The sequence below is a fragment of the Trachypithecus francoisi genome, unplaced genomic scaffold, assembly GCF_009764315.1.
Source record: "Trachypithecus francoisi isolate TF-2019V2 unplaced genomic scaffold, Tfra_2.0 Lachesis_group1, whole genome shotgun sequence".
In the NCBI taxonomy this organism is placed as follows: domain Eukaryota; kingdom Metazoa; phylum Chordata; class Mammalia; order Primates; family Cercopithecidae; genus Trachypithecus; species Trachypithecus francoisi.
This window is the reverse complement of record NW_022681454.1, coordinates 148,055,872-148,078,403: the sequence shown is the minus strand read 5'-3', so window position 1 is coordinate 148,078,403 and position 22,532 is coordinate 148,055,872. Positions and strand designations below refer to the sequence as shown.

General features: G+C 42.4%; 1 protein-coding gene across 9 annotated transcripts in view; it reads left to right on the top strand.

Annotated features, from left to right (window-relative positions):
• SH3D19 (SH3 domain containing 19) overlaps positions 1-22,532 on the top strand; it is a 199,023-nt gene that overhangs the window by 49,522 nt on the left and 126,969 nt on the right. The gene's annotated exons all lie outside the window — the stretch shown is intronic.

Below are 22,532 nucleotides of genomic sequence, written 5' to 3'. Positions count from 1 at the left end.
TTGTTTGTTTTCATTTCTGTTATAGTGTTAGCGGCACTGCAAGTCAGGTTTCCTGGGAAATAAGACTCTAAGACAGAGATTTGTGTGCAGGAAATTTATTTTAGAGTGGTCTCAGGATCAGCACCTCTTGGGTGGGTAGTAGGATTGGTTAGAGGGAGAGTTGAACTGTGATGCATTTGCAACAGAGGCCTCAGCCTATCTCACAAGTTTCTCTGAAGCTGAGGTGGCCCTCAGAGAATTTCTGTACTGAGCTAAGAAGGATGGGCTCTTAGAAGTCTGCATAATTGGATGCAGGCCCCCTCCTAGGAGGGAGCATTACCTTGGGTGAGGTGGCTCTGTTGGCAGTTCTTGGGATAGGACTTATCTGTGAACTGTCAGCAGCCAACACTATTAGCTGCTAGGGCAATGAATGCTTCAGTTATAAAGGGTGGTCTGGGTAGTACACCACAACATCTGCCTCAGAAATCTTCATTGTGCCTTTTGCTTTCTGTGCCAATTGTTTATAGGGTGCTAAGTCTGTAGAGGTAGAATTCAATGAACTATTAAAACGTTACTGCTGTCTTGCAACTTAAAATATTGGGATGCTTGAAAGAAACATTAAATAGTTTAAAAGTGATAAGCCGGGCGCGGTGGCTCGTACCTGTAATCCCAGCACTTTGGGAGGCCAAGGCGGTTGGATCACCTGAGGTCAGGAGTTTGAGACCATCCTGGCCTGGTGAAATCCCGTCTCTACTAAAAATACAAAAATTAGCTGGGCGTGGTGGTACACGCCTGTAGTCCTAGCTGCTTGGAAGGCTGAGGCAGGAGAATTGCTTGAACCTGGGAGGCGGAGGTTGCAGTGAGCCAAGATGGCACCACTGCACTCCAGCGTGGTGACAGAGCAAGACTCCATCTCAAAAAAAAATAAAATTAAATTAAAAAAATAATAACAGTAATAGAGGTGGTTGGGTGTGGTAGCTCACGCCTGTTATCCTAGCACTTTGAAAGGCTGAGCTGGGAGGATCCCTTGAGGCCAGGAGTTTGAGACCAGCCTGGGCAATACCTATATCTACAGAAATTTAAAAATTAGCCTGTGTGGTGACGTGCACCTGAAGTCCCCAGCTACTCGGGAGGCTGAGGCAGGAGGATCACTTGAACTCAGTAGTTCAAGGCTACATGAGCTATGATTGTACCACTGTGCTCCAGCTTGGGTGACAGAAAGAACCTGTCTCAAATAATAATGGAAGACCAGAAAATGTAGCTATTTTGGTAAGAACTATTCAGTTACAGGCCACTGAGGCTCACTTAAGCTAGCTTAAATCAAGAGGAGATTATTTTAAAGCTATTGTTTTGAACTGAATTATGTCTCCTCAAAAATGTATCTTGAAGTCCTAACTGTACTCCTATACCTCAGAGTATGACAATATTTGGAGATAAGGTCTTTAAAGAGGTAATTATATTAAAAAGAGGTCATTAGGTTGGGTTCTAATCTGATATGAGTGATGTCCTTCGAAGAGGAAATGTCATACATGTTACATGTACAGAGGGAGAAGACAGCTGTTTACAAGCCTAGGATGCCTGAAACAAATCCTTCCCTCATGGCCCTCAGAAAGAACCAGTCATGCTGCTACCTCGATCTTGGACTTCCATGCTTCAGAACTGTGAGAAAATAAATTTCTGTTGGTTAAGTTCATCTAGTCTGTGGTACTTTGTTACAGCAGCCCTAGCAAACTTATGTAGATGTCTATGGAACAATAAGAACAGGATAACAAGGACACCTGGAGCTGCCATAGGACAACCCTGAAGACCAGAACTGAAAGGAGCTCTGGATTCTTGATAGCTTAAGAGCTCATAGCAGGATCTTCTCTCTGGTTCTCTGCTATTAATATGGCTCAACCATATTAATACGCCACATTCCGTGTCGTTTCTTTCTGTCCTACTATAAACTGCTCAAGTTGTTCCCTGTTTTCAGTTCAGACTCCCAAGATGTCTTATTTGGTACAGATTATCTTTTCTAACTAGGCTATAGGTTCATGGCCATGGATTAACTGCCCTTGGGGTAAGTACCCTTATATGGGAAGGTGAGAAGATGGAGATGCAGAAATATGGCCAGCTTAGCAGCAGGTGCTATTGTGGCAGGGCAGATGCCAGGTTTGCTGTATCTTAGTAAAGTAGCATAAAGATGTTTACCTCTTTAAATACCTTTTAAAAGATTTTAGAAGTGAACACATGAAAAAAAGCTCTTCATTTGCTTTTTTATTTTTTTATTTTATTTTATTTTATTTTTTTATTTTTTTTTTGAGACGGAGTCTTGCTCTGCCGCCCAGGCTGGAGTGCAGTGGCCGGCTCTCGGCTCACTGCAAGCTCCGCCTCCCGGGTTCACGCCATTCTCCTGTCTCAGCCTCCCGAGTAGCTGGGACTACAGGCGCCCGCCTCGTCGCCCGGCTAGTTTTTTGTATTTTTTAGTAGAGACGGGGTTTCACCATATTAGCCAGGATGGTCTCGATCTCCTGACCTCGTGATCCGCCCGTCTCGGCCTCCCAAAGTGCTGGGATTACAGGCTTGAGCCACCGCGCCCGGCCCATTTGCTTTTTTAAACAAACCCTGCCACACCATGAATTTTTACCAAATGTATGTTTTTCAGATTCACTTGTTTTCCTTTGTGTCTGCTTGATTGGGATGAAAATCTACTACTACTATTACATTTGTGATAGTTTCTGTATACATTTTTAATGGTTCTTGTTTTGTATATCCAATTTTTTTGTTGTTGTTGTTTATGTATTCGCTCTGGTTTTCTGCCACTAACTGTGATTTTTTTCATTATATAATGACTCTTAGTATTTTTCACCTTAATTTTTTCTGAAATTAACATTACAACTGGCAGTTTTCTCCAGCTCATTTCATTGAAGAAAAAGATTTTTTTTTTTTTTTTTTTTTTAAACGGAGTTTCGCTCTGTCGCCCAGGCTGGAGTGCAGTGGCCGGATCTCAGCTCACTGCAAGCTCCGCCTCCCGGGTTTACGCCATTCTCCTGCCTCAGCCTCCCGAGTAGCTGGGACTACAGGCGCCCGCCACCTGGCCTGGCTAGTTTTTTGTATTTTTTAGTAGAGACGGGGTTTCACCGTGTTAGCCAGGATGGTCTCGATCTCCTGACCTCGTGATCCACCCGTCTCGGCCTCCCAAAGTGCTGGGATTACAGGCTTGAGCCACCGCGCCCGGCCAGAAGAAAAAGATTTCTTATTCATAGCACAGCCATCTATGTGAGTATTCCAATTAATTTATGGTATTCACAGACAATTTTGGCTGTTAAGTCACTTAAGTATAGTTTTTATAAAAAGTCAGACCTCAGTTTGAGATTTGCCTTCTGATCATGTTTAGAGTAAAGGTAGCTTATTATTCATTTTGCAGAGACTTGAAAGCTTTGAACAGATCTTTCTGTTGACTTACCACAGGAGCAAAAATCTTGACCGGACAGTCCTTTCCCTCTGAGGATTTTGTGGTTGTCCCAGGTCTTTGGACTTCTTTTTTTTTTTTTTTTTTGAGATGGAGTCTCGCTCTGTTGCCCAGGCTGGAGTGCAGTGACCTAATCTCGGCTCACTGCAACCTCCCCATCCTGGGTTCAAGCGATTCACCTGCCTCAGCCTCCCAAGTAGCTGGGATTACAGGTGCGTGCCACCAGACTGGCTAATTTTTTGTATTTTTAGTAGAAACGGGGTTTCACCATGTTAGCCAGGATGGTCTTGATCTTCTGACCTTGTGATCCGCCCACCTCGGCCTCCCAAAGTGCTAGGATTACAGGCGTGAGCTACCGTGCCCGGCGGGACTTTTATTAATACATCATTGGACAAATCTGAAGTACTGGCTTATACCTTTTATATGTTAGTTGGATTGCTCACAGAATCTCTCCTCTCCTTTGTTTAAATGTTTTGTAAATATATATTTCAGTTTTGGTGTCTGTTAAATTTAGTTGGAAATAATAAGGCACCAGTACTTTATTTTGAAAATTGGAAGGTAAAAGGAAATAATTAAATAGTTATCCTACTTTTCCTGTATAAACTGTCATTCAGAGTATCAAAATAGGTTTAGGTGGTGAGGGAAAAATTCCAACTAATAAATGTAGTTGGACCAGTAGCATTAGAAAATCACCACTTACAGCCCCTCATGAAATAATTGATTCAAAGAATGATTATCAAATCTTTAGATGAAAAGTTGATAGAGAGCTTAGGCCGTTACCATTTGAACCCTCTGATCAATCTTAGCATCACTAAAAGTGGGACAAGGCAGACATGTGCCTCCTGATGTTACCCCCTATGAAGTATCCTTGTTAAAAAAAAGAAAAAAAGAAAAGTGAAACCTGAATCTCTAAAGCTCCTTTCTCTTGCAGCAAATATAAGGGATAAAGGAGTAAGTCAAATTACAACTTAAGGAAGTAAATAGTCAAATCCAGAATGTAGGACATTTTACAAAGCAGCTGACCCAGTTACTGTTGTAAGTCAATGTTACAAGGGTAAAAAGGGAGAGAGGCTGATTTAGATTATAAGAAACTTTGTGTTAGGATCCTGATTTAACAAACCAACTTATTGTTAATCTTGGCAGGTGTGATAATGGCATTTAGCTTTTTAAGAAACTATCTATTCCTAAAGAGAAAGGTGGGACCCTCTTAACCCTTTCTAAATCTAAGCTAAAATGATTTATCATTTTGGAGAAAGTTCTTCTGGTTGCAGCCAGGTGCGGTGGCTCAAGCCTGTAATCCCAGCATTTTGGGAGGCTGAGGCGGGTGGATCACCTGAGGTCGAGAGTTCAAGACCAGCCTGACCAACATGGATAAACCCCGTCTCTACTAAAAATACAAAATTAGCCGGGCATGGTGGTGCATGCCTGTAATCCCAGCTACTCGGGAGGGCTGAGGCAGGAGAATCGCTTGAACCTGGGAGGTGAAGGTTGCAGTGAGTTGAGATTGCGCCATTGTGCACCACCCTGGGCAACAAGAGCGAAACTCCATCTCAAAAAAAAAGAAAAGTTCTTCTGTTTTTCAGCCCACAGTGCTATTCTTTTGTTTTCATGGGTATGGTTGTATTACCTTAAGCAAGTCACCTTTTCCCTAAGGCTTGTATTTTCCCATTGTACCTTGAAGGCGCTGGAATCAGTTCATGATCTCAAAGATTAAATTATGCATTGCTTGTTTATCACCATGTTTTATCTATTTATCTTTGCCTTTTGCCTATATTATCTGTCTATAAATATTTTCTTCCTTTTCATTCAGTAATCAAGAAACATGTTGGATCTGCCATTTTACTGCTTCATTGACTCTTATAAGGAAGTGCCAAAGAGTTGGAAGCAAGAGAGTGGGTGCTTAATGCCCACCCCAGGGACTTCCCTGAACACGGCTCTTACAGTTCCTACATCTCTCATCATGCCGTGTCTTCAGGTCTTAGATTCTCTGTCCCCAGATTATTACCCTATGCTATCATTAAAGTTATCTTTAAATACCTCTGCTGTACACAATAACTATAATAATAATAGTAATAATAATCTCTGCAAAATAGGAATAATAATATCCCGCAAGAGTGTCATAAGAATTAAATGAGATACTATAGAGCTAATACTTAGCTTGGGTTTGACCTATTTAGCATATGATAATTAATGGCAGCTGCTATTTTTATTATTATTGTTGTTGAACTCATTTCTTAGCTTTAAGTATTTGATTCTGCCCAAACAGTTTATCTTGGTGATGGCTTGGATGCTTGGATTGATGTTGGTGGTACCTATTGACCAGGGCTTCTTAACCCTGACACTATTGACATTTTGGGCCAGATGATTCTTTGTTGTGGGGTAGCTAGGCTGTTCATTGTAGGATATTAAGCAGCATCCCTAACCTCTACCTATTAAATGCCAGTCATACCTACTACACCTAGTTGTGACAACCAAAAATATCTCCAAACATTGACAAATGTCCCCTGGGAGAACCACTGCTGTAAATTCAAGAATTCAGTCTTCTTTTGAGCACCCTGAGGATAAAACAGGGAAAACAATAGATTTGCAAGCTTTGTAGCTTTTTATCTGTATTAACAGAAAGGGCAAATGGACACCATTGTCTGTTTTCTAATTCAACCCATCAATCAATCTGTTTATTGGAAAATGAATAGATCTTCTTATAAAACAGTCTCCTAAAGAATAATTGAGGCCACGCATAGTGGCTCACACCTATAATCCTAGACCTTTGGGGGGCCGAGGCAAAAGGATTGCTTGAGCTTAGGAGTTCAAGACCAGCCTGGACAACATAGTGAGACCCCATCTCTACAGAAAAATTAAAAAATTAGCCAAGTGGGGTGCTGCATGTTTGTAGTCCCAGTTACTCAGGACGCTGAGGTGGGAGGATTGCTTGAACTTGAGAGTTTGAGACTGCAGTGGGCTGTGATTGGGACACTACACTCCAGCCTGGGTGACAGAGTGAGACTCTGTCTCAAAAAAAAAGAATAATTGACTTCTCTAGTACATGTATATCAGGCCTTGGCTTTTGCCTTTGTGTTCCCTCTACTTCTTTCACAAATCAGTAAGTGCTAGAATTAGTCCATATACAGTCATGTGCTTCATAATGACATTTCAGACCACATATACTAGGGTGGTTCCATAAGATTATAATGGAGCTGACAAATTCCTATTGCCTAGTGACGTTAGAGTTGTAGGGCAATGCATTACTCAAATGTTCATGGTGGTGCTGTTATAAACAAACCTACTGACTGCCAGTTGTATAAAAGCATAACATATACAATTACATATAGTACATATGTGGCAGGCCATTCTTCTATTGCTGTAAAGAAATACCTGAGACTGAGTAATTTATAAAGAAAGAGCTTTAATTGGCTCATGGTTCTGCAGGCTGCACAGGAGGCATAGTGGCATCCGCTTCTGAGAAGTCCTCAAGAAGCTCCCAATCATGGCAGAAGGCAAAGGGGGAGGAGGCACATCACATGGTGAAAGCAAGAGAGAGAGTGGGGAGGTGCCACACACTTTTAATGACCAGAACTCATACACTGTTTTGAGGATAGTACCAAGAGGATGGTAATAAACTATTCAGGAGAAACTCACCCTTGTGATCCAATCACCTCCCACGAGGCCCCACCTCCCACATTGGGGATTATAATTCAACATGAGATTTGGGTGGGGGTCAGCACCCAAACTATATCAACATAATACTTGATAATCATAATAAATGAGTATGTTACTGGTTTATGTATTTTTTATGCTATACTTTTAATCATTATTTTACAGTGTACTCTGTCTACTTTAAAAAAAAGTTAACTGCAAAACAGCTTCAGGCAGGTCTGTCAGAAAGTATTCTGGAAAAGGCATTGTTATCATAGTAGACATAGTAGTATCATAACTCCATGCATGTTATTGCCTCTGAACACCTTCCAGTGGGACAAGATGTGGAGGTGGAAGACAATGATACTGATGATCCTGACCCTGTGTAGGCCTAGGCTAATGTCTGTGCTTGCGTCTTAGTTTTTTTTTTTTTTTTAAAGAAAAGCTTAAAAAGTAAAAATAAAAAAATTTTAAAAAGAGAAAAAAGCACATAGAATAAGGATATAAGGAAAGAAAATATTTTTGTACAACTATACAGTGTGTTTGTGTTTTAAGCTAAGAGTTATTAGAAGAGTCAAAAGTTCTTAAAAATCAAAATTTTATAAAGTTATAGTAAGCAAAGATTAATGTATTATTAAAGAAAAATTTTTAAAAATACACTTAATGTAGCCTAAGTGTACAGTGTTTATAAAGTCTACAGTAGTGTACTATCATGTCCTAAGCCTTCACATTCACTCACCACTCACTCACTGACTCATCCAGAGCAACTTCTAGTCCTGCAAGCTCCGTTCACAGTAAGTTGCCCTATATAGGTGTACCAGGTTTTATCTTCTATAATATATTTTTACTGTACCTTTTCTATGTTTAGATACATAAATACTTCCCATTGTGTTATAGTTGCCTACAGTATTCAGTACAGTCACTTACTGCACAGGTTTGTAGCCTGTGAACGATAGGCTATAGCATGTAACCTAAGTGTGTAGCAGGCTGTATCATTGAGTTTTGTGTCAGTTCACTCTACGATGTTCACACAATGACAAAATCACCTAATGACACATTTCTTAGAACGTATATCCATCATTAAGCAACATGTCATGTACTTAGCATCTGTTATGTCAGGGCCAAGCCCTGGACAACCTTTCAGAGATAATCTTCTTTTTCTCCCCGACTCTTTGCCTTATTGACCAGTCTACAGGTTTCCCTAGACTGCACTCATCTCCTCGACAGGGACTAATCTTGCTCTGAGCACCATCCTACTTGCTTGGAACACTAATGCCCTTTAAAACCAGTCCCCCCTTTACAGGGAGGACTGGTTATTTTGATCACCAACTAATGCACCTGTTCTTTTGATCACTAACAAAATACATTTCTCTTTTTATGTTTATTCACTTCTACTTATACTAAAGGAATTCTTCCCTATAGTTTTGACAGCTGGCTTTTTATAGTCTATAGTTCTCATTTTGTTAATTGAAAAAACAAGATTCAATACTTTGTTTGCAGGATACTACATGTTGTTAGAAGGTCAGAAAGATGAGTAGGACATTAGTTTATTTTCTCAAGTCTGTTTTTATCTATTCAGAAGGAAAAGTAAAAGCTATGTGCACCCAAGGAACTACAAATAGAGACAAGAAATACAACAAGAGGTACAAATAACTAGGGCCAAAGGCCAAGTGTTATTTTGGCGTAATATAAGGAAAAATCTTACAGCTTTCCAACAATGAACGGAGGTAATTTGGTATAGTGGAAAGAGCCTTTTTTTTTTTTTTTCCTTTGAGATAGGGTCTTGCTCTGTTGCCCAGGCTAGAGTGTAGTGTGTTGCCCAGGCTAGAGTGTAGTGGCACAATCACAGCTCACTGCAACCTTGACCTTCCAGGCGTAATCGATCCTCCCACCTCAGCCTCATGAGTAGCTGGGACTACAGGCGCATACCACTATGTTGGACTAATTTTGTTTTGTTTTGTTTTTTGTTTTTGAGAGAGAGAGGGTCTCACCGTGTTGCCCAGGATTGTTGCAAACTCCTGGCCTCAAACCATCCTTCCACCTCGAGCTCCAGAAGTGCTGGGATTACAGGCATGAGCCACCACACGCAGCTGAAAAAGCCATATTTTTGAAGTCTGACAGCCCTGGATAGATCTGTTAAATTAAATATTAGCTGTTTAGTCTTAGGCAGATTACTTAGCCTCTTTGAACCTCAGTTTTGTGTGTTTTTATTTCGTTTGTAAATGGGGCTAAATAATACCTTCTTGAGTTGTTAAGACTAAATAAGATAATATTTAAAGTGACCAGCATAGTACTTAACACAGAGGAGTCATAAAGTAAATATGAGTTCCTGCCATTGTTAAGAAATGAGATATGTCATGTTATCCAGAGAATTCACTTAGGCAGCTCTTCCACAAGCAACATGACTTGACTCAAGTAATCTCAGTCTAGTTTCTGGGTTCTTAGCTTTTTAGCTTCTGGACTTCAGGCCTTGTCAGAGCACCTAGAAGAGATCAAATTCAAGGGACTGATTCACTAAACTCTGAGGCTTATATATGAGCCAGAATATTTATTCTCACTAAGGGCTATTCATTTCCATTATTTGGAATTTTCAGTTTTCCCTACCAGGGCACCTTTTCTTCAGTCAAGAAGCCAAATGTGTTGTGGTTTAAAGAGGTTTAAAATGAGAATAAATGAAGGTGGCTAATCTTCAGGAGCATTTCACTTACTAAGAGGAAATATCTCATCTTTACAAAAACTGAAAGACCACTTTTCTAAAACAGAACATGTTTTTCTAAGTAATTATAAAGTTTATATTCATTAGACTCAGGGTTTTTCTCCCTTAACAGCCTAGAATCTGATGAACATATATAGTTAACGGACTTTTCCCTTCTTAGATTCCATGCTATCTCCTGTCTTAATCCTGGTTTTCTTCAACCAGTGCATAATACTATTGATTAGATTTAAACTTTCGTCGGTACGATCTCATTCCTAGTACGTAGCCTTAAGATTATACCCAGGTCTCCAAGATTACCTTCTTCCTAAAACATGAGGTATGTATTTACTTCAAGGTTTGTCCTACATGTAACTATCTCATCCATTATGTGTGTTATTTTACTTGTTAAGTTTCAGTTTTAGAGGATTCTTGTGGGCAAGGGGTGGATAATACTGTGTAGTGAAAATAGTTCCCATTCCCTCATTCCCAACAATGAATCCTTTTCCAAAGCTCTTGTAATAAGAAGTATAAGGGGGCCAGGCACTGTGGCTCACGCCTGTAATCCCAGTACTTTGGGAGGCTGAGGCGGGTGGATGGCTTGAGATCAGGAGTTCATGACCATCCTGGGCAATGGCAACATGGAGTAACTCCATGTCTCTACAAAAAATATAAAAATTAGCCGGGTGTGGTGGTGCACTCTTGTAATCCTAGCTACTCAGGAGGCTGAGGCAGGAGAACTGCTTGAACCCGGGAGGTGGAGGTTGCAGTGAGCCGATATTGCGACACTGCACTCCAGCCTGGGTAACAGAGCAAGACTCTGTCTTTAAAAAAATAAATAAATAAAATAAAAAGAAAAGAAAAGAAATAGAAGAAATATAAAGATTAACTGATCATTCTATTAAAAAGTAAACTTCTGCCTTGAGCTTGGAGTAGTATCGAATAATTTATGAAGTGCCTTCCAACTGTTATATTTTGTGATTTTATAACCTCCTTTTATCTCCTATTTTTTGGCTCCACTATCTAGATCCATCATCTTCTCTCACATTCTATCCTGTTTTTTTTTTTTTTGTTTCAACTGATTTAGCATCCCATGTGGGTAGTGAGTTTACATTTTCTTTTGCTGAAGCATTTTCCACAGTGTCAAGTATGCCTTGTTTGAAATTCTGTGGTGGTGTCATCTACAAAAATTCTAACAAGATGTTACTGACATAAACGGTATCCCTTTGAGAATAAATTGTAATCGTTCTTTATCCTGCTTATAATTTGATAATTTTTGCATTTGGGAATTTGTTTTCTTCTGAATTCTTTTTTTATATATATGGAAAGCTTTTTCATGGCCCACATTTAATTAACTTATTATTATGTAATTACCTTATTTTTGTGATTATTTATGAAAATTATTTTCAAACAATGATTTTATTAGTACTCAATTAGAGTGAGGAATATTCACTTTGCAGTTGTTCATTCCACTGTCTTGCCAAAACTCCTTCCTTATTTTTTACTCTTTATTCATCAAGTAATGTAGAGTACTGTATCTATTATTATATTTTAATCTGCATACTGTGAAATCCAGCTCAGCTCTGGTCAGTGTCAGATCCCATGTTTTTAATCATTCTTTGTATATCAGAAAAAAAAGGAAAAAAAGAAAATAAGGCAGCCATATATTCTTCATATGAAACATGTTCTCAGACTACTCTGGTTACAGGATGTTACATTTTGGAAATATCCCTAGTAAATACCTTCATTAACGCCAACACTCCTGAGAACACAACTGTAACATTTAATCCATGACTAAGCACAGTCAGCCTTAGCTTCTCAGGCTCTCATTCCAGACTCTTCCTGTACTCTCTACTTGTGAAGGCAGCCTTCAAGACGGCCTCCAATGATCTTCAGCTCCTGATGGTCACACCTTGTTGGCTTACTACTAAAGAATAGAATAATATAAGAAGTAATGAGATGTTAGGGTTTTATTATTATTATTATTATTTTTTTTTTTTTTTTGAGACAGTCTTGCTCTGTCGCCCAGGCTGGAGAGCAGTGATGGGATGTTGGCTCACCGCCAGCTCCCGGGTTCAAGTGATTCTCCTCCTACCTCAGCCTCCTGGGTGGCTTGGATTACAGATGCCCACCACCAAGCCCGACTAATTTTTGTATTTTTAATAGAGACGACATTTCACCATGTTAGCCAGGCTAGTCTCGAACTCCTGACCTCAGGTGATCTGCCTGCCTCAGCCGCCCAAAGCTGGGATTACAGATGTGAGCCACCACGCCTGGCCAAGATGTCAGTTTTGAGATTAGGTTATAAAAAGACTGTGGGCCGGGCGCGGTGGCTCAAGCCTGTAATCCCAGCACTTTGGGAGGCCGAGACGGGCGGATCACGAGGTCAGGAGATCGAGACCATCCTGGCGAACACAGTGAAACCCCGTCTCTACTAAAAATACAAAAAACTAGCCGGGCGAGGTGGCGGGCGCCTGTAGTCCCAGCTTCTCGGGAGGCTGAGGCAGGAGAATGGCGTAAACCCGGGAGGCGGAGCTTGCAGTGAGCTGAGATCCGGCCACTGCACTCCAGCCTGGGCGACAGAGCGAGACTCCGTCTCAACAAAAAAAAAAAAAAAAAAAAAAAAAAAAGACTGTGGTTGGCCAGGCATGGGTGCCCATGCCTGTAATCTCAGTACTTTGGGAGACCAAGGCCGGAGGATCGCTTCAGCTCAGGAGTTCAAGACCACCCTGGGCAACGTGACAAGACTTTGTGTCTACAAAAATTTTAAAATAGCTGGGAGTGGTGGTGTGTAACTGTGGTCTCAGCTACTCAGAAGGCTGAAGTGGGGAGGATCACTTGAGCCCAGGTGATCAAGGCTGCAGTGAGCTGTGTTTTTACCACCACACTCCAGCCTCGGCCACAGAATGAGACCTTGTCCATTAAAAAAAAAAAAAAAAAAAAGACTGTAGCTTCCATCTTGGGTGCTCTCTATTGCTGTGTCTTGGATCATTCACTCTGGGAGAAGCCAGCTGCCAAAGGCATTCCTTCAGAGAGGCCCACATGAATGGTAACAGGCACGTGAGTGAGCTTGGAACCCGATCCTTTCCTAGTTGAGCCTTGATGACTGCAGCTGTGGCTGACACAACAGCAGCTTTTTTGAAAGATCCTAAACCATAACTAACCAGCTAAGTCTTCCAGATTGCTGTCCTACAGAAACTATGAGATAATAAATCTTCATTGTTTTAACTACCGAGTTTTGGGGTAATTTGTTGTACTACGATAGATAACTAATATACCTCCTGAGTTCCTCCTCCAGCCTGGCCTGTTTTATTTGAAACCTTGTAATCTTCCAAGTCCCTACTTTTTCCTCAGAATCCAGTCTAATCCCAGGATTGGATGGTTTTCATCTTGGATTAAACCAGTGGCAAACTAACCTCTGGACCCCAGTGTCTTCACCTGTAGAATGTGGGGTTTGTTGGGCTAAGTGATGTCCAGATTCCTTTTAGCCCTCAAGTTCTCTGCTTCTGCATTTCCCCAGGCTCTGTCTTCAATTTCATCAAAAGAATGAATATGAGAAATAATTGTTAGAATCAACCAAATTTTATTCACTCTGGGGATCTTGTTTACTAGGCTGACTTGTGCGGGGGAAAGGCAACAAGCAAATTAGGCTTATGGGACAGCAGAACTGCATCTGTCTTGCTGACCCTTCAAAATCTATCTTCAGAATCTCAGCTCTGGAATTTCCTTTTTCTCTCATTCTCAATTGCCACTTTACCCAGGGCATACTGACCTCAGCCAGTTAAGGTGGCCCCAGGAAAATCAGAGGCAGAAGCACAATAGGGAGGAGCCCAGAGAGGCCCAGACTGAGGGTAGCAGAAAACTCAGCAAGCGAGATGGCAGACTTCTCAATCCAAGACTTGTGGAAATGGATATTTGTGTATATTCCAGGCCCATTGGTTTGGATGCAGTTTGATCCCTGGCTCACCACTCCTGCCAGGACCCAGAAATCTTCAACTTGACACATCAGGGGGTCTCCTCTACTGCCGAGAGAGAGAGAGAGAGAGAGAGAGAGAGAGAGAGAGAGAGAGAGAGGAGATGGAGATGGAGATGGAGATGGAGATGGAGATGGAGATGGAGATGGAGATGGAGATGGAGATGGAGATGGAGATGGAGATGATGGAGATGGAGATGGAGATGGAGATGGGATGAGATGAGATGAGATGAGATGAGATGGATGAGATGAGATGGAGATGGAGATGGAGATGGAGATGGAGATGGAGATGGAGATGGAGATGGAGATGGAGATGGAGATGGAGATGGAGATGGAGATGGAGATGGATGGAGATGGAGATAGATAAGTTGGCCAGACAGTGCATAGGGCAAAGGGAAGAGGTGAAACTCTTCAACAGTTTAGCCAAGAACTGTGCGGTTAGGCCTGTCCAGACACTCCTGGGTTCACCCAGGGTCTCCGAAGATATGAGATGTGGAGGAAGCACAGTGGGGAAGGCAAGGCCTGTGAAAGGTGCCTGAGGGGTGGATTCTTACAGTACACTGATCCATCTGCCCCACTGGGAGCTTGGAGCAGATCAGAGCTTCACTGACGATGAGCTCAACTCTGTGCAGCAAGCTTTCATTTTGATAGTAGTCACCGCATGTCTGGAGATCAGTGAGGGACACTTTCACCTCCATCCGTGTATAAGAAGGCTTGATATCGGTAGGGCCAAAAACAGTCAAAGCTGTCTTAATTAAAAAGTGATTTCTAGCTATGGATACAGATTTTGTGCCTTTGATTTTCAGAGAAAGCTCTAATTTCAGATATTCCGCCCTGTGTTAGATGCCATCCTGGTTTCTGGTTTGGGAAACAACCTAAAGGCTGAGCTCCCCGGCCCTGGACAAGGCGGCGGCCAGTTGGCTCCTGTTCTTATAGCACAAATTAATAACAGAAACATCTTGTAATTTAGGAAAACCCAAAACAGTGAATGCAGAATTAAATTGTCTTCAGAATGTATATTTATTTTTCCATAGGAATAAGGGGTAGATCTAGTAAGAAGAATTACCCAGAAATGAGGCTGTACTCTCCTAGCTAGTTTGACTCAGGAACCTTTGCTGAGTGGCCTTACTTTCCTGAACACATCTTCGTGTCTCCTTCCCCTATCCACCTACCCACACACACTCCACCCAGGTGCGGAGGGAGAACTATATTATCAGACTGCACAGAACTATCCTATCTCTAAATTCATTGTTCTGTCCTTTTTACTTTAAGGTCTCAGCACTATTGCTAAACAAGAACAAAAGCTGGTATCAATAAGCAAAGAGATTATAGCAGAAGAAATATGAAAGAGGCAAAGGGTCACAAAGAATTTGAAGTCTGAAGCACCTCAGATTACTGCAGTATATCTGGTGCTCTAGGGCTAGGATAGAGAGCAGGCGGAGAGAATGTCAGTCGAAGAAGTAGAACACAGAAAATCTATGTATCCTCACGTTGGAACACTCCAGTATAGCCCCATCCAGTCACCCAGCAGGAGGTTGTATTCTTCTTCAGGTGGACTTCAGATGAGGGAAGGCAGATGAGCAGGACAACAGGGCTAACAGAAACTGGGGAGGGCAGTTTTACCACAGCGATTGCACTAGATGTATTTGCTTGGAAATCAGGGTGGGGGGATAATCTGGGACACATGTGCTATCATTTTGGAGTCTGCACAACCAAAGATCTACCACCAATACACTGTATTTCCTGGCATCCTTAGACCTGAGAAGAGAAGCAGAAGAGATACCATGGGTTTCTTGTGACTCTGCCCTGGGTCATCATAGCAGAGCCCATTGTTCTGGATATGCCATTTTTCCTCTAGTTCTTCTGAGGCTTTCATTCCTTCAACAAGTATTGAGCATCTCCTGATAAATGAAATGAAAATAGACATGATCTGGCCCTCACGGGGCTATAATTTTAAGGGGTGCGTGTGTGTGTGTGTATGTGTGTTGGGGCAGGGCGAGCGAAACAACAAACAAGTACAAAATTTACAATTGTAATAAATGTTATGAAGAAAACAAACCGAATTTTAAAGTAGAGAGTAAAGGAATCGGGGCGAGTCTTTGGATTGGATGGTCAGGAAAGGTCTTGTTGAAGAGGTAACTTTTCCACTGAGTCCCAAAAGGAAAAAGCCATAAGAGTGATAAAAGCATTCCAGACAGGGAATAGAGTATGCAAGGCCTTGAGGGTGAGAAAGAGCTTGGCCATCTCCAGGAATTGAAAGAAAAAGTGGAGAATGGGATGAGGTTGGAAAAGTGGGCACACACCTGGTGATTCATGGCTTGTAGGCCACAATGTGGCATTTGGGTTTTATTATAGGTGCCTGGGCAACCACTGGAGGATTCAAAGCAGGGAGTGATATTATCTCACCCCTAACTTTAAAAAGTCACTTTTTGATGTGTATTGAAAGTAGTAAAACCTATTATACTGTTGCAGTGGTCCAGGGGTAGCTATATTAGAGTCAAAGTATATTTTGGAAGTAAAACTGACAAGAATGGTATATGCACTGGATGTGGAAGGTGAGAAAAAGAGAGATACAATATTTGTCTTGAGTAACTGGTTATATTGAATGAAATGAGGAAGAGAGAGAGAAAAAGATTGGGGGACAGTAATGGTGGTAAAATTACCTTTTCTGACCATGTTACCTTTGAGATGCCAAATGGAAGTGCATCAGGACTGGTGTTTGGGGCTAGAGATGCAAGTATGAGTGTTATCAGCAAATATATGACATTTAAACCAAGGGAAATGGATGAGGGTAGATAATGAGAAATTACTTAATGGGTACAATGTACATTATTTGGGTGATGGATACCCTAAGAGCTCTGATGTCACCACTATGCAGTCTAGGCATATAACAGAAATTACAATTGTACTCCATAAATGTATACAAATAAAATAAAAATATTTTAAACTAAGAGGCACACTTTCTTTCCAAAAGAAAAAAAAATGATGGATGAGTTAACTTAGGGATAGTGAAGAGGGCTCAGGATTGTGCATCTAAAGAGTGGTATGAGGTGCAGGCATGCTGTAAGGGAAGGAGCCCTTCCTGGGGGATGTCTCCTGGGTTAAGGCTTCGATTTGAGGAATGGGGTGGGAGAATGTAACTATTTTTAGGTAGTCATTTCAATCAAGGTGATGTTACATTTGAAGAAGCCTAAAGTCTGAGAGTAGTTGCACTGAACTGAGACCTGGAGTAGGAAATATTTGAACCCACTAATAACGCACAACATAGTGTATTGGGCAGTGCACGATAAGCCCCGCCCAGCCTCAGCTCAGGCGCTGCAGTCACCCAGGTGCCCTCACAGGTCTCCCCACAGCAGGGCCAACACTCACCGGAAGCAGATCGTCACTGTCAGCACCCACTCCTCTGAGATGAGGGTGGCGGAGCAGACATGAATCAGGCCCTGGCGGATGCTGACCTGCCAGGGCCACTGCCCCACACTAGCCTCCCAGCCTGAGTCAATGCCAGATGATACTGGGCCAAGAAAACTTGGAGGGATGCAGCCTAGAATCCTGCCCCTCTGCCCTCACCCCTCCATGGTCATTTCCCAAACTCAGGTCCTCTTTCCTCTGTACACAGATTCCCTTCCCTCAGTCCATCCAGGCATGCTGCCCCGGCCTGAGGTGTCTTACTTGACTTCAAGAGATTCTCTGGTTCATCCTCATCTGTCAGTTTTGGAAGTAGAACTGACAAGAATGGTATATACATTGGATGTGGAAGGTGAGGGGAAGTGAGATACAATATTTGTGTTGAGTAACTGGTTATATCATTGAATGAAATGGGGGAAGACCTTGTCTCACTCTGTTACCTGGGCTAGAAGTACAGTGGGATGATCATAGCATACTGCAGCCTAGACCTCCTAGTGGGAGAATGGGGAATGTGGGAGGCACTCTTGATGGATTCTTGTTGCTACAGAGGGCCCTCACCCATGCCCTGTGCAGCCTTTCCTGGTCTGAAGCCCCTGTCCCTACCTAGAGCTTACCTCGCTCTGGGAGCTCACCCGAAATCCCCAGCAGAAGGAGCAGCGTGAATGAACAGCCAGCAGCACCATGTCTCTGTTCTCAGGGCCAGCACTCCCTGCCCCCTGGACTCAGGATCCCAGGGAGAGGCCAGTGGAGAGCACCCAGAGAAGAGAGGGCAGGATCATCTCCTCTTAGATGGATTCCTCTGCTTCACCCCTTCCTCTCCTTTGGTCTTCACCCCCTGCCAGATCCTGAAGGGACCAGACTTCAGAAGTTCAGCCGCAGGACCCAAGGAAGGAACTGGGGGAGGGGGGGTGGGGGTGGGGGTCTGCGGCGCCCCCTGCTGTCCTGGAAGAGCAGGGTGTCTGGGATTCAGCCTGAGGGTGGGTGATGGGAGGTAAGAAGGGAAGGTTGGAGGTGGGCATTGGAAGGAGCAGGGCTCGCTCAGTGTTTAGTGACCCGGGTGTTGAACAAATCTAAGTTAACACACTCCCCTCTGCCTAACCTGCAACATCTCAGGGACCTGCCCTGGTGTGCCCATTTAATTCCGCCCTGACCAAGGTGAACCAAGGGAGGGCAGATCCCTGAGTTGGGATCTCGAACAGCTGTGCCGACTGGCCACCCCAGGTCCTTGGCCTCTAGAATGGTTCTGACAGGACTGACAGGAGAAAATAAAGGGAAAATGAACCAGTCAGTTCTCTGACCAGTGTTTTCTGTTTTCTCTTTCCCTTTGTGCCTCAATCATTACCTGCTCTTAACCTTCTTTAGGTAGCAAATATGTCTTAGGTCTTTGTTATGTTAAGGATATTGTGTTAAAATGTAGAATGGGATCTATAGGGAACTGCCTGTCTTCAAGGAGTTTACATCTAGTGGGAGAGAGGTGGAATAAGGAAATAACTCAGGAGGTTTTTACTTATAATTTATATCCTGTTCATTTGAAAAGGGGGACAAGGGACTATGGAAACTAAACAAGGGACTGTGACATGGGACTATGACAGAGAGCATTTGTATATGTGGCACAGACTGTTCAGCCTTATTCCTGGCTCTCCCCAAGAACTGGCTTTGTTGTTATTGTTGCTTTTGTTTTTTGTTGTTGTTGTTGGTGTTTTTTTTTTTTCTTTTCTTTTTTTTTTTTTTTTGAGACAGAGTCTCACTTTGTTACCTAGGCTAGAAGTACAGTGGGATGAGCATAGCATACTGCAGCCTAGACCTCCCAGCCTCAAGCGATCCTCCCTCCTTAGTCTCTGGAGTAGCTGGGACTGCAGGCATGCACCACCACACCTGGCTTATTTTTTGTAGAGATAGGGTCTTGATATGTTGCCCAGGCTGTTCTCAAACTCCAGGACTCAAGTAATCCTCCCTCTCCAACCTCCCAAAGCATTAGGATTACAGCCATGAGCCACCGCACCCAGCCACGGTTACTATTCTTAATAGCATGATGATGATGATAATGATTAATAACATAATAATGATGAGTAAGAAGAAATAGTTGTTGAGACACTTTAATATTCCAAGCCCAGTGCCTGGCACAGGACGGCATCATGTGTATAGTAAAAATGAGCAGAGTTAGAAGGGCCATAGAAAAAATGGAGAAGATTATACTTACAAAAATCAAGGCTGGGATTATTATAATTATTACAATTAAGAGTTAACTGCTGGGCACGGTGGCTCACGCCTGTAATCTCAGAACTTTGGGAGGCCAAGGCGGGTGGATCACCTGAGGTCGGGAGTTTGAGACTAGCCTGGCCAACATAGTGAAACCCCACCTCTACTAAAAATACAAAAATTAGCCAGGCATGGTGACCCGGTCCTGTAGTCCCAGCTACTTGGGAGGCTGAGGCAAGAGAATTGCTTGAACTCGGAAGGTGGAGGATACAGTGAGCCAAGATCATGCCATTGCACTCCAGCCTGGATGACAGAGCAAGACTTCATCTCAAAAAAAAAAAAAAGAAAAGAAAAGAAAAGAAATTAACTAGATTAACTAGGCCAGCCTGACTCTGTGACTCATGCCTGTAATCTCAACACTTTAGGAGGCTGAGGCAGGTGGATCACTTGAAGCCACGAATTCGAGACCAGCCTTGCCAAAATGGCAAAACCCTGTCTCTACTAAGAAAACAAAAATTAGCTGGGGATGGTGGCACATGCCTGTAACCCCAGCTACTTGGGAGGCCGAGGCAGGAGAATCGCTTGAACCCAGGAGGTAGAGGTTGCAGTGAGCTGAGATCACCACGACACTCCGGCCTGGGCAATAGAGCAAGAGACTCTGTATCACAATAATAATAATAATAATAATTAACTTGAAGCTTTCTGGAGGCCAAGTTAAAAAAAAAAAAAAGTGTGCCATACACCTTATGTCATCGGATAATAAGAACAATACTCTTTAGTCAGGGGAAGAATTTTTCACCTTTGTAAAAAGCACATTGGTTAACGTAAAATGCAGTTCTATAGGGGACTGAGAAACATTCCTTATTTTTTATATTGTCTCTCAGTGAATGCGAACACTATCATTTTGAATCATGATTAAGGCATTTCTGTGAAGAGTTAAACTAATTTAATTGAAGTATTTATATTTCTTGTTACGTAACTTGAAACAGAAGTGGACCCTAATAGAAGATGCTTCTTTCCTCTATAAATGCAACTACCTCCAGCTGTGCTTTGGCAAGGCCCAGGTTCTCTCAATGGCCTTTGGACTTTCTCGACATTTTACGTAAACTGAGGAATCTGACTTGTATTTCTGCACCTGTGGGAAGGATAGTTCCAGAGCCAAATAAAAGTATCAAAGATCTCAAGATGACAAGTCTCATATCCCCCGTTCAGAAGAGAATGGATAAGGCCTCAGGGCAGAACACAAAAATAATGTTAGCCATAATGCCTAGAAGTGTATATGAGATTAAAGCATACAATTTATGTAGAGACAATTACAAACTCTAGAGAGGGAAAGACAGTTTGAAATCTTTATTATAATTCAAGGTATCCTTTTGGTTTACAAAGTGACTGAATCTTCTAAGCATAAACTATTGTCTAAAAAAAATGTTAATTCTAAATAGTTTAACATATGTGATCAGTTACAGAAGCCTGATGGTGTTTTACATTTGCCTGACGTTTTCATTCACACAGAGGGTATAGCATGTTTTCATTCCCTTTATAGATGAGGAAACTGAGGCCCTTGGAGGTTAAATGGCTTAACTAATTATACTGTGCAGTAACAAAGATGGGCGTTACTTCTGTTCTCTTGTTTGTAATCATATTCAAACCCAGATCTTCTGAGTCATCATCTGGTTATCTTGCTACAGCAGCCTCCCAAGTCCAGGAAACCTCATTCGTTCGTCCAGCAATCATTTATTCAATACCCATGCCAGGGACTGTTTTCTAGAATAGAGGTATGACAACATAGAAAAAACCGCTGTCCTCATAGAGGTCGTATTGTAGTTGTAAGTCAGATCATGACAAGTGCTTTGTTTTTTGTTTATTTTTGAGAGGGAGTCTCGCTCTGTCACCCAGGGCAGAGTGCAGTGACACGATATCAGCTCACTGTAAACTCCGCCTCCCGGGTTCACGCCATTCTCCTGCCTCAGCTTCCCGAGTAGCTGGGACTATAGGCGCCTGCCACCACACCCGGTTAATTTTTTGTATTTTTAGTAGAGATGGGGTTTCACCGTTTTAGCCAGGGTGGTCTTGGTCTCCTGACCTCATGATCCGCCCACCTCGGCCTCCCAAAGTGCTGGGATTACAGGTGTGAGCCACTGCACCGTCAACAAGTGCTTTGCTTAATAACAGGCTTAGATACATAGGGATGCTGGAGTAGGGCATAACTTTTAAATAGGGTGGTCAGACAAGGCATCATGAGGTGATTTCTGAGCAGAGACATGAGAGGTAAGAGAGGAAATGAGCCAGGTGGAGAACTGAGGGGAAAGAGGTTGAAGCTTGGAGAACAGCAGTACAAAGTTCCTGAGGCAGGGGTGTGCTTGGGACATTTAGGAAACATTTAGACCAGAGCAAAGGAGTGAGTGAGGGGCTCCAGTGGTGAGAAATAGGTCAGACAGGGAATGGAGACCAAATGATGTAGGCTTTTGCAGACTATTGTGAGGACTTTGGTTTTTATTCTTAGTAGTATGGGAAGGTAGTTTACTGACTTAAATTTTAAATGAATCAAACTGTCAAGTAGATTGATAATGGTCAGGGATAAAAGCAGGGAAACCAGGCAGAAAACTATTGCAGTAATCTGGGCAGGAGGTGGTGGTGGATTTGGAGACCAGAGATACAGAGAAGTGGTAAGAAGTGGCAGACTCCAGTTGCATTGTGAAGGTAGAACACACAGGACTTGCTGATAGATTGGATGTGATTGTGAGAAGAAGACAGGAGTCAAGGATGACTCCAAGGTTTTTGGCCTAAGCCATTGGAAGAATGGAAGTACTGTTTACTGAAATGGAGCACACTGTAGGAGGAGAGGGTTTCTGGAGGATAAAGTGTTCATTGGTAGCATAAGTTTAAGATATTTGATCGATATCCAGCTGGAGATGTCCAGTAGGCGGTTGAATATATAAATCTGGAATTTGGAGACTTGGCCCAAACTAGATCTAGATAAGAGTGTCCTCAGCATGTCATAGTATTTAAAGCCATGAGATGAGATAAGGTCCCCTAGGGAGTGAGTATAAATAAAGCCCACTGTGAATGCTAAGGATTGAGCCCACCTAAGTTTCATGAGATGAGTAAGAACCAATAAGAGACTGAGAGGATAGCAGTGAGGTAGGCTGAGAACTGAGAGTAGAATCCTGGAAGCCAAGTAGAGAAAGTGTTTCAAGGAG